This window comes from Lotus japonicus, chromosome 6 (assembly GCF_012489685.1).
Source record: "Lotus japonicus ecotype B-129 chromosome 6, LjGifu_v1.2".
Lineage (NCBI taxonomy): Eukaryota > Viridiplantae > Streptophyta > Magnoliopsida > Fabales > Fabaceae > Lotus > Lotus japonicus.
The window spans coordinates 43665238-43683145 of NC_080046.1; the positions used below are offsets into that span (position 1 = coordinate 43665238).

Consider the following 17908-nt stretch of genomic DNA (forward strand, 5'->3'; position numbering starts at 1 on the left):
AGAAAGTGAAGAAGAATGGAAAGAAGGTGAAGAAGGATGCATAGTGTGGAAAGGGGGTGAAGAAGGATGCATTTGAAGTTTTACTTTTTTGTTTTGTTTTTCTTCAATAAGGCAAGTTGCAAAAGCGTATAATAGATGTTTGATGATGTCATTATCATAAATTGGCTTTTCTTGCCATTTCACAGTAACAATAGTGAAATTTCACATTTTTGTTAAGGAGCAAATTTGGCAGCGGCAGCCACTTTAATGATTGTATCTCAAGTATATTGTTTAAGGAAAATGCAGATCTAGTAAAAAGAGTTTGAGTATTGCAAGTTGATTGTTTAAGGAAAACGCAGATATAGTAAAAAAGATATAAATATTAGAACTAGTATGCAAAGTGAACAACATATGCGAAGCATACAAGCCATATCACAGATAAGCGCTGGTCAACCACGGTAGAAAACCTAGGCACAACTGAAAAATATTGGGAGTGGCACTAGTAATATGACATGGTCCATGACTTTTCCCTTTGTAAAAAATGAAAAGGAAAAATAAAACAAAATGACTATCAAATAAAAGATTTTGGAACTCAAATGATTATTTAAGGGTGGTATCACCAAAACTCAAGACAAGTCAATAACCAAGGACATCTTTGCTACTGGTAAAAGGGAGTAGAAAAGGGTGTTATGACAACAATAAACAAGGTCCACAGCCCAGTCTTCGTGGTGATTGACTCATCAGCGGCTAACCACACCCTTAGCCACCGCCGACAAGCCTCAACCAGCCGCTGTCAAGACTCCAACGTTCTTCCAGTTTCTTCCTCCTTCCTCTTCCTTCTTCCTCCTCCTTGTTTCTCCTTCTTCCTCCTTCTTTAGTGTAGTGGCCATCCTGCTAGATTCTATAATGCTATAGCGTTTTTGGGCTCGCAACTCCGCTCTGCTATCCGGGATTGACAAGCCTGGACCATAAGATAATATGAAATTCATTAATTGAGATATATCTTGAATTATTGCATATCAAAGTTTTGCTACTGCCCAATATCTGTAACATACAATTCACTCAAGTTTTTCTTTATTTAGACGATACCTGTGAATCAAAAGAAACCAATAGGAAATTATACATATTCCGGAGGCAAATTTAAGGAAACCAATCAAGCTTTAGGTCATAACAGAAGAAGAAAAAAAGACACAAATTTTCTAGACAGAATATGGTAGATCTGTGAGTCTAAGCCACTAAATGAATTAAATAAAACGGAAAGCAACAGCCAAAATTTCTACAAACCGAACAAATAATTAAACCATTCACGGCAGAATTCTTAGTGGTCTTACAATGCATTGCAAAAAAAAAAAGCACAGAAATTCATCCTAGAAGATACAAAAGATAAACATCATGGATAAACTCCAGAGTCAGTAAAAACAGGACACTAAAATACTTACCATTTCCTCCAATCAAACTCCAAGTCGTTGATAGACCTTGTCAAAATCTTAGGATATAATTGACCTGGAGTAGGATCACAGCCTGCTGCACCCTCAGCTTAAATTCAGGATCATCGTCAAACTTCACTTTTTATGCCTTATAGAAAGCCTAATAATGCACCACCTCACATGAGTTTCAAAATCACTAATATTACCTGAAACATCCAGTGAAAAGTAAATGCTTCATCATCAACGATATATGTGGGACAAAAATCATGGGGTAAACTGAGTAGCAATTAAAATAACATCCCCCAAGACATCTGCTTTGTTTGGATTGGGGGACGGGGATGGAGTGGAGTGGAGTGGTGGGGAAGGTGAAAGTGATCAATTGTTTGTTTTATTTAAAATATGATGGAATGGAGTGGTAAGTAGTGGTTCAAGGTCTATCATGCTCCATTACTTTCCTTCAGATTTGCTCCCCCAAATTGGATGGAAATGAATGGAAAGAAAAACTGATCTCTTAATTAAATTATGAAAATACAATTTTACCCATGGTAACCTCCATACATAACTTCTCCTAGTTGGTGGCCCTATTTTCTCCTATCACGTTTTTTTTTCTCCCATCACGTAACAATCTTCCCTGTTTATCCAGAACTCTGGTGCATTCTTCATTATTCCTGCAAGGACAGCACCTCCGAGGTACACCATATGTTTCCTACGTGGTGGATCCTCAATTCTTAGGGCATGTTTGATTACTGTTTTTAAAAACAGTTTTCTGTTTTATAAAATTAAAAAACAAAAAATCCTGTTTGGTTAAGTTGTTTTTAAAAAATTAATTTAAAAACTGTTTCCTATTTTATTGTTTTTAAAACAAAAAACTCAGAACAGAAAAAAGTTGTTTTTATTCTCTATTTTTTTATTTTTGTTTTAGATTTGAGAAAACACGGAGAACATGTTGTTTTCTGTTCTCTCATTAATGGCAGTAATGGTAATTATTGGAAATTAGAAAATAGGGGTTTTCGTTCTCGGTTAGCAAGCTCGTGGCCGCCAGCCCTCTTCCTCTCCTTCTCAGGTAAATTTGCTCCTCCTCTTCTTCTATTTCTGTTGCCATAAGGATTTTCTCCTCATCTTCTCTTATTTCACGTGATCTCAATGATTCAGTGAAGTAAGTTGTGGTTCTTCTTCTGGGTTCCTCTTCTGTGCCTTTTGGGCGTTTGGTTCTTCTATTTCGTTTTTCCTCTCTCTCTGTTTGTGTGGTTCTGCAATTGCTCCTTCAACAAAATCAAATGTGTTATGCTCTTCTTCTTCTTTTTTAATCATTAATTATGGAGGCTTCGAGTTGCTGCTGTGATCGTTTTTCACTGAGTTGGTCTCCTGGCTGTGCTATTTTCCTTCCTGCAAGCGCTGGTAGTTTTTCTTTGCTGAATTGAAATTGAAGGTTGTAGGGTGTTGGTCTTTTTGCTGGGATTGTGACTGGTTTATCTTTGATACTGTTACATAGTGTTTTTTTTTCCTTTGGCTTGTGCCGCTGTAGGGTAACCAGATTGCTACCTGGTTCATGTTTTCTTGCTTTCTCTTATACTTGTACATGGGTTTATAGCATCCCAATTGATACTATTTTATATATATATATATATATATATATATATATATAATTTGGCCTTTCCAAAAAAAAAACCATTTGTACATGTATATTACTTAATTTTCTCACTTTCTTTGCAATTGCTTCCCCTGTTGTTTTGTTTTGTGCTTCAAGGGCGTCGAACACTCAAACCTATTCCTCTGTTTGTTTCTTTGTTGGGCATCAAAAGCAAAGAATGGTGATGCTAGTTGTGATAAGTTACTGGAAGCAAAAGCTGCACTTTCTCATTTTTTTATCCACTTTGAAAGCAATAATTGACTAATAACTTATTATTTTAGACACATAAACATGCTGCTCAATTTTAGAAGAAAAGACATTATAAGTTATTGGGTATCATATTCAATAGAAATACTGCACCGCGAGTAATCATTCCTCCACTCAAGACCCACCAAATACTGATGAAGAAAATGAGCTTGAAGATTAATACCTCGATGACATTGGGGTTCATGTAAATGGAATGATGACATTCAAGAAGTAGAGCACATCTTAATGGAAAGCTAAAATTAATTTTAGAATACCAATTTAATAAAAATATATGAAGAAAATAAAATAAAAAAATCCTGATGAAGAAAATTAATTTGATTCAATAAATTTATGTTAATAACTTTTTTTCCTAAAGATGCATTCAAACGAGTTTTCTATTTTTTTTTTTCGAAAACATGTTTTTAGAACAAATTTATCAAACAAGTATTTTTGTTTTTTCATGTCCAAAACAATTTTTAAAATCTAATTACCAAACAAGTTTTTTTTATATATTGTTCTAAAAAACAGTTCTTAAAAATTATTTTACAAAACAGTTTTGAAAACAAGAAAATTGAAAACACAATCAAACAGGCTCTTAATCGTAATTTCTTCAATATATCCATCTCTGTTTCCCTTCAGAACAACATCAAGATAACAAATTAACAATCATGTATTTCTTTTTCCAATCGGCTTGGTAGTCCCGGATATATGGTGCTCCCCACTTAAAACTATGTGTTGATAAAGCATCATCCTTGTAGTTATAGCTTCCCTAGCATAGCTTTTTCTTTTAATTTTCAATTGCTTTTTCAGATTGTATTTTATTTTAAAATAAGGGTAATATAAGAATAACAAAAATTATAACTCATTCCGCTCCGTCCATTATTCAAACAATGAAGTGATAACTTTGTTCCGCTCCGTCATAAAATACCCAAACAATGGAATGAAATTTTTATTCCATTCCGCTCCACTCCATTCTGTTCCATTATATTTCATTCCGCTCCGCTACATTATGTTCCATCAATCCAAACATAACCCTAAACATCGCCATTTATAGGTCAATGGTTCAATTATAGGAATTGGCAGAGAGAAATATCTTTAATAAACTTAACACAAACAATATTTACTTGATCAGTTACATCCTGTGTTGCACGGGTACGGGTACGGTACCCGGTACGAGTACGGTATTGGGTACGCGGTATGCGATTTTTGAAAAAACTCGGGTACGGGTACGTTAGATATATGTATATTTTTTTAAATATAATATATAATGAAATATACATAATATTTAAATATAAATAAATTATGCAAAAAAAATCGATAAATATAACTAATTAAAATAACATCCAAGACATAATATTAAATTGTTCAACAAAACAACATAAAACCAAATAATTGTTCAACACCACAACAACATATACCATCTTAGAATTATTATTATTATTCCATGGCATTTTTTTGTCTTTATTTATATTGTTATGCAAAATAAAAAAATGGGTCCAACTTTTAAACTTGGACGACCCATATTGAGGGTCTCTCATCACATTCACTAAAACCCTAAAAGTCATCTTCCTTATTCTACTGCGCAGCCTCAACATCAACATGTCATCTTCAACTTTTATTTTCTTTTTTGGCTTTCTGAACTCTGAAGCTCTACCTGCGTCTTCATCCTTCTTGGTTCCATGGCATCTACCTGCGTCTCTACTCTTGCATCAGATCGCAGCCCCTTAGGTTCTCTTTTTTTTTTTTTTTCTTTTTTAAAAGCCAAAACGTCTTCGTTTTGAGCCAGGACCATTTTTTTTTTGGAACGGGTACGTACCGTATGCGTACCCACATCGTATGCGTACCGGGTACGTACCCGGTACGGGTACGCGGCCGTTTTGGCCGTACCCATGCATCACAGGTTACATCCATTCCCATGCAATTTATTCTAATTGTTTCCACTGCCTTGCTAAAGATAGACTCTATATATATCAAGAATCTCTTTCATCCAAATACTTCAGTCTGAAAAAGTGATTTCCCTTTTGGCAGGTAACCCTTTTTCCAAAAATTCTTTATTAAAATCTTGGGACTCCCTAAAGGTACTTTTAACAGCAATTTAGTTTTTAATTTCCTACATGAACTTCACATTGTAACATAGGTAGCAGTAACATCTTAACAAAAACCTTAGGCTTAATTGCAGTTTGGTCCTGATGACCCGATGTTTATTCTATCTTTGTCGAGTCATTATTGAGTTATTTAGTCCTTTATTGAGTTATTAGTCAAGTTAAGTCCTTTTTTAGCTCATAAATGCATTTGCATTAGTTTAGATTTTTTTAATCTATTTACTTAATCTTTTAATTAGTTTCTATTAGTTTTAGTTTGGGGTTTATTCTTTTGGTCAGACTTAAACTGAAACTTTGTGAGATTATGAGTGTTGATGAGCTTTTGGGGGTTTTTGTTTGCTGGATTGAATGGGGGATTGATGAAATATTCATTAATGAGATATATTCAGGAGTTACATGGTTGTTCTCATAGAGAGTTCTTGAGATGCTTTTCAGGTTTGATAGACTCTTGATGGCTAATGATGATGGTTGAAGGCAAAGTAATGAGCAATGATAATTGTGGGAAAGGGAGTTACAAAGCTGCTGAAAAAACTGGTGAAGACCACGCATGTGCGTGGTGGAGACCCCGCACATGCGTGGTGGTTCTGTATGAGGAAGGGGCTGGAACGTGAAGACCACGCATGTGCGCCGTTATGGCCACGCACATGCGTGGTAAACAGACTTAAAAGTTGAAAATGGACAGATTGGCCACGCATGTGCGTGGTGGAGACCCCGCACATGCGTGGTGGCAAAATCTGATGCTGCGAATTGTGCGATTTTGAGCGTCTTGCCCACGCATGTGCGTGGTGGAGACCCCGCACATGCGTGGATTACCGCTGGAAACTTTATAAATAGGGATTTTGTTATTTCTTTGAGGCATCTTGTAACTTTTTGAACAAAACTTAGAGGTTTAGGTTCTTGGAGCTTGTGAAAGGCTTCTTGGCCCTCTTCTTTCAGGTTTTTATTCCTTTAGTTTGCATTATGAATTCCCTAGTCATGCTTGGCTAGTTTCTCTTTGTATTTTGGGTGAAGTGAACCTTAGTTCTGATTATGGTTTAGACTTCTCATTTTCTTATATGAATAAAGTTTCTTTTCCATGTATCTTTTCTCTGAATCAATATTCTCTTGAGTGCACACAAGTGTTTTGCTTTCTTCTTGCACAACGGAAGTTTGTGAGGATTAAGGGACATGGGATTAGATTGATTTGTTTGCTATCACTTAGGAATAAGGGTAGAAACTTATTGTGTTGGCCTGAACTTATAAACTTCATTCTTCAATTGAATTGACTAGGCACTAAGGAATTAGGTTTGGCAAATGAAATTGAATGTTTTACTTGATTAAGGAATTAACAAGTAGAGGTAGAGGCTATAACATCATGGATAAGGATTCTGAACTTCATATAAGAATTTGATTTGAGAACCATAATTGGACTAAGTGGAGCTTTGCCCAGGGTACTTCTTTTCTGAATTATAATTCTAAGCTTTTACTCACAAGTGTTATTCACACAACCAAACTTCAAACATATTTTGCTTTTTCTTTTTCACTTTCTGAACACAAAACTCTTAGAAGCAATTGATGAACAACTATCCCTGTGGTTCGACAATCTTTTGTATTACTTCGATCAATCCGTACACTTGCGGAATTGCTATCAGGTCCCTGATCTAACATGATTGTGCAAAAGTGATCCCACATGTTTAAAGCGAGCGGTCAATGTCCCTAACATTTGTGCCGTGAGTGATTTAAGTCTTTCCATCCACTTCTGTTAGTTGACTAACGGAATTGCTGACGTGTGCTTCATTAATTGACATGCCATGTTGTGTCACACTGCCACATAGATAAATAATTATTAAAATATTATTATGAATTAAAATTTTCCCAACCTCTTCTTCATCCCAGCAAATCTCATCCGAGCAAATCATAACTGTGTTTAAATCTTCATCTTCATCACCATCATCATACTCATTCATCTTGATCTTTAGAAAAAGGAAAGAAAAAAAAACACTAATAAATTCAAACACACCCATAATTTATGCGACTTATCCACCATGAGTATCCTTCCTTCTCCATGGCTTTCCAATCATACAGGGGGCTTTTACATTAAAATTGTGAAATGCTAAAGATAAGAAGCCAATGATAAAAAACAGACAAAAGGCTTGCTACAATTTGCTTCAATATATGTTAGGAATTCTTACAGTAAAGAAACCATAAACCCATAAACACCCCGTGTATAGACAAAGGGGAAAAACCAGAAACCCATACCCACTCAGAAAGTACCAGAATCCATGTCCTTGGCGATACCCCCATCGCTCCAAACCTCCCGAAAAATCAATTGAGATCCCAGAAACCTGTTCGTTCAGGCTCAGAAATCTAAATCACCACCAACATTCACGCATAACACATAAAATTTGTACTTCCAGAAACCCAGATTGAGACCACAAAACCCTTCACCCAACCCCCTCTCCTTCTAGAAATCAAACACAAATCAGAAAATTAATTTTGTCCACCGAACCTTCACATCGCTCCTCCATATCCTCGCCCTAGCCATCATCTTCCTCCTCTCACACCCACGCGAACAGATCTGCGACTCCATCACTCGATCTGTTGTTGTTGTTGTCGTTGCTGGGGTTGGTTCTTCCCTCTCGCCCAAAATGGTTTCATTATAGGGATTGGTGAGAGAGGGGACAAAGGTGGGTGCGTCTTGTTAAGTGGTTCCATATTTGAGAAGAAAAATATAACAGTTCTTTCAAAGGTGCAAGAGCCGTTTGATTTTGATTTCAGATTAAGTTTTCTTTTGTGCCTTTGGTTGGTTGAAGAAGGTGAAAAATGGAGGTTGAAGATGATTTTCTAGTTAAAGAAGATGGAAGATGAAGGTTAAAGATGAAATTTTTAATTTGGGGAAAAATATTTTAATAATTATTTATCTATGTGGCAGGGGGACACAACATGCCATGTCAATTAATGAAGCACATGTCAGCAATTCTGTTAGTCAACTAACAGAAGTGGACGGAAGGACTTAAATCGCTCACGGCACAAACGTTAGGGATATTGACCGCTCGTTTTAAACATGTGGGATCACTTTTGCACAATCATGTTAGATCAGGGACCAAAACTGCAATTAAGCCAAAACCTTAATACAATACTTCACTAATTGGAGCTAAATGGCTGACAACTTGACATGAATACAAGTATACAACTACACATGAACATATTTAATTGCAAGTTCGTGATGAAATAATTGCAATTTTGTTTTGGTAGGACATTATGAGTTATCCTTTCTATTCATTTGATTTGAATCAAATCAATTATGCTTTGGATCAATTTCTCTTTCATTAGAATCAATTCTCGCAACCAGAAGATACTCACAAAGCTTCTCCCTAGAATTAATTTTGGCTTCAAAATCAATTGTAGAATGATTTTCGTACATGCATATGGGTTTAGATGGGATGCACATGTACTTTAGAAGATTTTTTCAGATAAGGAAAGCATATATGAAGAACATACCCTTGAATTTGCAGATGATATCCACTCCCGAAAGTATAACCGACATGTGAGTCAGCTGAAGCAAATAATAATTTGCTTGGGTCCCTTGGTGAAAACAGAAAAAGTAATCATATAAGATTAATAATCATTATTCAACAATTTTATGTAGGGTGATAGAGAACGGAAAATTACAAACCAAATTAAGAGGGGCAGAAATAACCAACCTGAAAACCATTGATCCTTTTCCCTGATGTCTTCTCTTTCAGCGCTAATCCAATTGAGCATCCAATTGCATGTTTATCTAGAGAAAGGAAGGTAAAAGGGCAAAGATAATTGTTAGAAACTTCTACTGACAATCATATTTAGGACTAATAAATTCAAGACACTATTGTTTGACCATATGCACAATTACTTCCTAGGAGTTACAGCCAATTTAACTCCACAAACAGAAACATAAAAGATGAAATCTATTAAGACTAAGAAAAATATTATAGATGGAAAGGAGTATAAGAAATATTCCTTGAAAATGATAGGGACCTTGCTGTAAGTAAGAGCAAGGATTTCTCTAAAGTGTACAAGCGTAGGGGCAAGGTGGGAATAAACAATAGTACCACTACTACTGATGAGTAGTGTAACCAATTGCTGAGCTGGCCAGGTGGTGTGTAAAAGCACCAAGAGGGGGTGAGTGAGGGTAGGCAGAAATTCTGTTAGGACTAGGAGAGATAGGAACGCTCTCGAATCTGTTCCTGGGTTATCACTTTTTCCTGTATTTCCTTTTTGCTATTGTAATTCCCTAAAGGGATTCTGGCATTCACACCAGGATTCCCCTGAATTAATACACTATTTTTCCATAGTCTCTGAAATCCTTATTCCCTATCATTGGTATCAGAGCTCCCGATCTGAGGGAGCTTTGTATGGCCTTTACCCGCGCACAAATGGAGAATCGGATGGAGAACGTAGAGAAGAACGTCACTGACATGATGTCCGTTGTCGACGAGCTTCGACAGTTGATGCTGCAACAAAACCGACGCCGGAGCAGGGGTCGATCCAAGACACCACGACGCCGACACCGTTCGGGAAGCCAGAACTCGTCTCTCTCTGGAGTCGATTCTCGCAGCTCTCGTTCCACGTCGCTGCGACGCGACGACGCTTCACCCAAGAGGCATGTTCGAACGGGGAGGAAGATTGATCTTCCCGCGTTCAATGGCGAAGATGCTTATGGGTGGATCGTTCGGGTCGAACGCTTCTTTCGACTCAACGACGTCGATGACACCGAGAAGGTGAAGCTCCTTGTGGTAGCCATGGAGGATCGCGCCTTGAACTGGTTTCAATGGTGGGAGGAGCAAACACCGGAACGCACCTGGGAAGCGTTCAAGGAAGCTTTGATCAGGAGGTTTCAACCCGGGTTGGTACAAAACCCGTTTGGGCCATTGTTAAGCATTAAGAAAACTGGGAGCGTGATGGATTATCGAGAACGGTTCGAGATGGTGGCGGCGCCGTTGCGACACACCGATCGCGACATCATCAAAGGAATCTTCCTTAATGGCCTCAAGGAAGAGATTAGAGCAGAGCTGAAGTTATACAGATTGGGGGATTTGGATGAAATTGTGGACCGAGCACTGCTGCTAGAAGATAAGAACTAGCTATGCGAAATAGCAGAGGTGGGGAAGAAGACAAGAGAGGATGGAAGGAAAAAGGGGGTACTGCGAGCAAGGCACCACAAAGTTGGGTAGATGGAAATAAATGGAGGAGCCAAGTTGCAGAGAAAACCAGTGCAGAAAAAACAAGTGCAGAAAAAAATTCCCAAGAGGCCAAAACAGGGGAGAACAGAGCACAAGAGAAGTGGTCAGGAGGGCAGAGACTGACTCAAACAGAACTCCAGGATCGTAGTAGGAAGGGTTTGTGCTTTAAATGTGGGGAGAAATGGAATAGGGAACATGTGTGCAAAATGAAGCACTACCAATTCATTTTGATGGAGACCCTGGATGAAGAAGAGGAGGATGAGGGACATTTTTTGAAGCTGAATCAGAGGAATTTTTTGTGGAACATAAGACATTACTCTTATCCCTCAAAAGCAAGGAAGGGATTACCACCAGGAAATCTTTCAAGCTACAGGGGCAGTTGGGCCAAAGGGAAAATGAAAGACCAGTCATTATACTCATAGATTGCGGTGCTACCAGCAATTTCATATCGCAAGGATTAGTCAAGGAGATGAAGTTACCTATGACTGAGACCATCACTTATGAAGTGGAAATTGGCAATGGGGGACAAGATTTATAATCAAGGAGTGTGTAAGGACCTGCAGCTCATAGTACAAGGGGTGAAGTTAACTCAACAATTTTATTTGTTGGAGTTGGGAGGGACAGATTTGGTGTTAGGGTTGGAATGGCTGTCAAGTCTAGGGAATATAGAGGCTAATTTTGAGAAACTAGTCTTGCAATGGCAGGTTGATGGGCAGAAGATGATACTGCGAGGGGACCCTTCCTTAAGTTGGGCCCAGACTTCATAGAAGGCTTTATGCAAGACCTTGCAGAACAAAGGAGAGGGATTCTACTTGACATGTGAGGATTCCCAGGAAGAAACTGCAGAAGAGCAAGTGATCATAGAAGATATAGCTGCCATCATAACCGAATTTCCAGAAATGTTTCAGGAATCTCAAGGGCTGCCACCAAAGAGGGACTGTGATCATGCCATAATTCTGAAAGAAGGAGCTACTATTCCTAACATAAGGCCTTACAGGTGCCCCTACTACCAAAAGAATGAGATAGAAAGATTGGTGAAGGACATGTTGAACTCAGGAATCATTAGGACTAGCACCAGTCCCTATAGCAGTCCTGTGATTTTAGTGAAAAAGAAAGATGGAGGTTGGAGATTCTGTGTGGATTACAGGGCCTTGAACAAAATGACAATTCCTGATAAGTTCCCAATCCCTGTAATTGAGGAGCTACTTGATGAATTGGGAGCAGCTCAAGTGTTCTCTAAGCTGGACCTGAAATCTGGGTATCACCAAGTGAGGATGCAAGACAAGGACATCCCCAAAACTGCATTCAGAACACATGAGGGACACTATGAGTATGTGGTCATGCCCTTTGGGCTCACCAATGCACCCTCCACATTCCAATCTCTAATGAACCAAGTGCTCAAGCCATACTTAAGGAAGTTTGCCCTTGTTTTCTTTGATGATATACTCATATATAGCCATGATGAAGAGGCTCACAAGGGGCATTTGAGACAAGTCCTGCATACCCTCAAGGAAAATCAGCTAGTGGCAAACCAGAAGAAATGTTCCTTTGGGAAGAAACAACTAGGGTATTTGGGCCACATAATCTCTGGTTAAGGGGTAGCTGCCGACCCATGCAAGATTAAAGATATGATAGATTGGCCCAGGCCTAAGGACTTGAAGAGCCTAAGGGGATTTCTAGGACTAACTGGCTATTACCGAAAATTTGTCAAGGGATACAGCAGAATGACTCTACCTCTAACACAACTCCTGAAGAAAGACAATTTTAATTGGGACCAAACAGCCACTGAAGCTTTTGAGAAATTGAAGGTGGCCATGACTACTCTACCTGTATTGGTGGCCCCCAATTTTGATAAACAGTTTGTGGTGGAAGCTGATGCTTCAGGGAAGGGAATTGGGGCTGTACTCATGCAAGAAGGCAGGCCTGTTGCATATATGAGTAAGGTCCTGTCAGAGAGGAACCAGAACAAGTCAGTCTATGAAAGGGAACTCATGGCCATTGTTTTAGCTGTGCAGAAATGGAGACCTTATCTATTAGGCAGGAGTTTTGTGATACACACAGATCAAAAGAGCCTTAAATACTTGACTGAACAAAGAATAATGGGGGAAGATCAACAAAAGTGGATCACCAAGCTGATGGGGTACAATTTCACCATCAAGTACAAGCCAAGGATAGAGAACAAAGCTGCATATGCTCTTTCCAGGAAGTTCAATTTCTCTGCTCTATCCACTGCTCAATGCCAGGAATGGGAAGGTCTAGATGAGGAATTACTTCAGGATGCCAAGTACAACACTATTATCAGTACTTTACTCACTGACCCAGGAGCACAGAAGGACTTTGAATACAGGAAAGGCTTGCTATACTTTAAGGGTAGAATGGTGATACCTAAGGCCTCTCCCCGGATCCAAAAGATACTAGAGGAGTTCCACAACTCTGCTATGGGGGGACATGCAGGTCACGTTCGAACCATGAAGAGAATTTCCTCTCTATTCTACTGGGAAAACATGAGATCAGAGATTCAGCACTATGTTCAAAGTTGTGAGATATGCCAGAGAAACAAGTACCAAGCCTTGAGCCCTGCAGGTTTTCTTCAACCCTTGCCCATTCCCTCTCACATCTGGGCAGATATAAGCATGGATTTTATAGGGGGTTTGCCTCGAGATATGGGAAAAGACACTATCCTAGTAGTGGTTGATAGACTAACCAAATTTTCCCACTTCATTGCTTTGTCCCACCCTTATTCTGCTAAGACTGTAGCAGAAATCTCCATTCAAGAAGTAGTAAGGTTACATGGTTTTCCTAAGACCATTGTATCTGACAGGGACAGTGTGTTCTTAAGCTCCTTCTGGTCAGAACTCTTCAAATTAGCTGGTACCAAATTGAAATATAGCACAGCCTACCACCCACAATCAGATGGTCAAACTGAGGTAGTCAATAGATGTGTGGAAACCTATCTGAGGTGCATTACAGGGAGTAAACCAAAGTTGTGGCCAAAGTGGTTAGGGTGGGCAGAATATTGGTACAATACCAATTACCACTCATCACTAAAGTCTACTCCTTACAAGGCTCTCTATGGCCAGGACCCTCCTGCTATCATCAGAGGTGATGTAACCCTTACAGCAGTGGAAGAAGTCACCAAATTGACTGCTGAGAGGAATCAAATGCTAGAGGAACTCAGAGCTAACTTGGCACAAGCTCAGAACCAGATGAAGCAACAAGCTAACAAGCATAGAAGGGATGTCCAATTTGACATAGGGGATAATGTATACCTCAAGATACAGCCCTACAAACTTCAAACTCTAGCCAAAAGAACCAACCAAAAGCTCAGCCCCAAGTTCTATGGTCCATTTGAAGTAATTGAGAAGATTAGCCCTGTGGCCTATAAGTTGCAACTGCCACAAGGGTGTCTCATTAACCCAGTCTTCCACATTTCCTTACTGAAGAAATCCCTAGCTCCTACAGTTCAAGTTCAACCCCTACCTCAGTGCTTGTCTGAAGAGTGGGAGCTGCAAGTTGAGCTAGCTGCTGTTCTCGAATCCAGAATTAATTCATCAGGGGAAGTAGAAGTTCTAGTCAACTGGAAGAATCTCCCTAAGTTTGAGAACTCTTGGGAGTTACTGCTCCAGTTTCAGAAACAGTTTCCATCATTCCACCTTGAGGACAAGGTGTTTCTCAAAGGGGGAAGTGATGATAGGGACCTTGCTGTAAGTAAGAGCAAGGATTTCTCTAAAGTTTACAAGCGTAGGGGCAAGGTGGGAATAAACAATAGTCCCACTACTACTGATGAGTAGTGTAACCAATTGCTGAGCTGGCAGATTCTCTCTACAGAGAATCAGGCCAGGTGGTGTGTAAAAGCACCAAGAGGGGGGTGAGTGAGGGTAGGCAGAAATTCTGTTAGGACTAGGAGAGATAGGAACGCTCTCGAATCTGTTCCTGGGTCATCACTTTTTCCTGTATTTCCTTTCTGCTATTGTAATTCCCCAAAGGGATTCTGGCATTCATACCAGGATTCCCCTGAATTAATACACTATTTTTCCAGTATAGTCTCTGAAATCCCTATTCCCTATCAGAAAACTGCCTATCTTGTGTAAACGACATAGATCAAGTTGGAACACATAAGCATGAAACTGTATGAAATCAGAAACATGAAACTTTTCATACGTAAAATCAATGACTAAATAATTTAATGAATGAATGCAATTAATTCTCAATCATTTAGCACCCGAGGTTTGGACTCAGGTACCGGTTTGTGGGTATCAATCAGATAGTACATGATATCCCTGAAATTGTACCTGGTTCTCTTAAAGGGTCAAGAACAGCTGAGAAAATGAAATAAACTTTTGCTTAAATCAGTCCAGTAGTATCACCAAACATAATACAATGATGAAATCCAACTACAATTGACTGATTAACAGTTTAATTCAGTAAGGGAATCATGAAAGCATCAAAACATCTTCCCTTATATTTATTCCAATTGTAGAGATAAATATATATTTAATCCAAGAGCAAAAAAAAAAGACATTGATGAACAGTGGATTTCAAAACATGGGCTTAAGCATTCATGAACAATAAAAATGGGAACTCCCACATTTGAACCACCGTTGCCCTAATTTCCATGTATTTCTTCCTGAAAATATAACCTGTGAAATCAAAATCCAAAGTAAAAAAATCAGAGACTCTGGGGAACTTATTAGCAAAATCATTGTCAAATGGTTGGTATTTGAGTTCATCCACTTCCTTAATCGTCAAACACACCAAATCGGGATGTCACCACTATAAGCATGTAATAATAAAAACACATTATGCACACTTCAACATAATAGTATATTTGACACTATGCACACCAAAGCTGTGCAGCATTTTTACATACACACATCCAAAACAGAATAGTATTAGACACATTATGCACACTTCAACATAATTGAAGCAGATCCATCTATCAAACTAATCAAAGTAACAAAACTAAGTACATATAAACCTTTGAACAGAATAGTAAGTTAATTTTGATTAATTAGTAAAATCGAATCAATATTCAATAAGGAGGCATTATTACAAACCTACACCTTTGAGTACAATAAAGACACCCAACAAAAGATAAGTCACACTCACTCACACCTTTTCAATCAACTGATCCCTCATCTTTGTGATTTGGCATACCTTAGAAATTGTCAAACGCACCATCTAACAAAAAGTCAATTTATGGAGCGGAGCCGCAAAACCAAAACCAATTCCAAATAACTGGGAATCAAGGGTCCTCCCTTTCCTTCATGAACAATATAGAACTCAACAACACTTTGACCTACTTAATAAAAATGGAGAAGATACCAGAAAATAAAAACACAGGAATGGAACTAAGTTAGTCAAACAAATGGATTCAGCACACAAAAATGACTAATAATCTAAACAGAATAAGAAATGGATCAGAGACACAATTTGGTTTTGTACTTGATCCTAACACAACTTAAAAAATCCAAGAGTTTGTAATTTAACATTTTTTCATGTCATATATATGACACTTTTGATGAATAATTAATTCAGAATGTTGGTAACTCAATCTCGTGATACGAACCATTATTAGACATTTGAGACTTGAAAGCTAACCTTGCTATAAAAGTACAAAGAGAAGTTGATTAGAATTATATTGTTGAGCTATACATCCGTAAACATTTCTTATCATACCTATCGCAGGAAGTTTAAAACTTGACTTAGAAGTTAGAAGTTCAGAATTATGCTTTGGATAAGTACTATGTACAAAAATTCATATAACCCTAGGTACTATATGGCATGACTATGATAACATAGAATGAAATTCATTAAATGTTTGTGACAGACTCTTATAGATCTCTGTCAATCTAACAGGACCAGCCCCTCTAAATATGTATACTCAAGTTTCTCTTGGAATGTGTGATTCAGAATGATGTTTAAACACAAAGCATGTACAACATCTTAATGAAATTGAACCAAAATGTTAAGTATAAGAAAATAGAAAGGAATTATCTAAGTCAAACCCATCTTTCAAACTGAACTGAAGCATATCTACTTCGAAACTGGCATGCCAAACATTTTTCACCAAAATAGAAAACTAAATCCAACATTTCTTCTCCATTTTCAGAACAGAATATAAGGAATGGGGAACCAACCATTGAGCGCAGTAATCACAGAGACAACAAAATCAATTCACAATTCAAGCATGCTTTTACAATTCACAAAAACGAATGAAAAAATTTGAATCCGTTATCTGAATGGCATTTGCAATTAATATTAAACAGAATCGGTAGATCAAATCAAAGAGGGCAAGTAATTTGAAGAAATGAATCGAAAACCAACCTACAAGATTCAAATTTCATGAAAATCCAGAAGAAGGTGTTAGAGAATGAGAAAACCAGGGGAATTAGATTTCTCACCCCCTCATTTAGAATTGTCACCCCACTTAAAAGTGGGGAAAAACCAAAATTGTCCCTCCGTGTTTTACTCCGGAGGTTGAACATTGAGACTCATCCAGAACTTCAACTTTCGGACTCTGTTAATATTAGAACAGAATTCAGATTCACTTTTAGAACAGAACAAAACATCAACACTCGGAGCTCTCAAGACGTGCGACCCAGAAGCGACATTGAGGTACCCAAAAGCGACCAAGAATCGCGACCAAAAGGGTATTGTAACCATGTCTGTTTGTCCCATGTTATTGTCACTGCATTTTCATGTTTCTGTTTTTGTGACAGTATCTGGTTTGAGAGATCCGAATCTTGAAGTTTCATATTAATCCAGTACAACAACTCTCAGACGTCTTAAAAAGGGGTGGCAAATTTTATTATCAACCAATCCGAACCTTGAAGTCCGGGAGAGATCCGAAACTTATAGTCCTGGATCACTATCACTCTTACCAGATGCAGTATTGTTATTTTGCTTTACTTTTCAAATGCTTAACTTGGATTATGTATTGTAATTTTGTTTAAATTGAATTATGTAACTTTTCAATTTTAAAGTCATGTTATTTTTGCTGCAATTGGACTAAAGACATGTTATTTTAACTGTAATTAAAACTTACGAACTTATTACTCTCGAACTAGTCCAAAACATCAACAACTGGACTGATATAGAGGTTTAAGTCCCGGAGGGTAGTCCCAACATTTTTTTAAAAAGGGTAGGGTGACAATTCTAAATGATGGGGTGGGAAATCTAATTCCCGAAAACTAGGGGGCTAGTGGAGCATATGGCCGGGTAGATACACGAACCAATTCAATAGCAAAATTGCGGGTTGGACTGAGCAATCAAATTAATTAGACATATTGTATTACAATCCGACCATGTTTGGGTTCGGAT

At 38.1% G+C, this 17908-nt stretch overlaps 2 long non-coding RNA genes across 4 annotated transcripts; one reads left to right on the forward strand and one right to left on the reverse strand.

Moving 5' to 3' along the window:
* Nucleotides 1-393: 393 nt before the first annotated feature.
* LOC130722493 (uncharacterized) lies at nt 394-17051 on the reverse strand. 3 transcript variants are annotated; one of them, XR_009013972.1, is made up of 7 exons: nt 16913-17051; nt 15743-15884; nt 15174-15225; nt 9068-9144; nt 8865-8948; nt 1419-1612; nt 394-940 (listed from the first exon to the last, which is right to left on the reverse strand). It is a non-coding gene; the product is annotated as an uncharacterized LOC130722493 (long non-coding RNA). The 3 variants fall into 3 exon arrangements; XR_009013974.1 differs by lacking the exon at nt 15743-15884 and having other exon boundaries at nt 16913-16994; XR_009013973.1 differs by lacking the exons at nt 15174-15225; nt 16913-17051 and having other exon boundaries at nt 15743-16046.
* LOC130722492 (uncharacterized) lies at nt 4612-6296 on the forward strand. The gene is made up of 2 exons (XR_009013971.1): nt 4612-5010; nt 5311-6296. It is a non-coding gene; the product is annotated as an uncharacterized LOC130722492 (long non-coding RNA).
* Nucleotides 17052-17908: the final 857 nt, after the last annotated feature.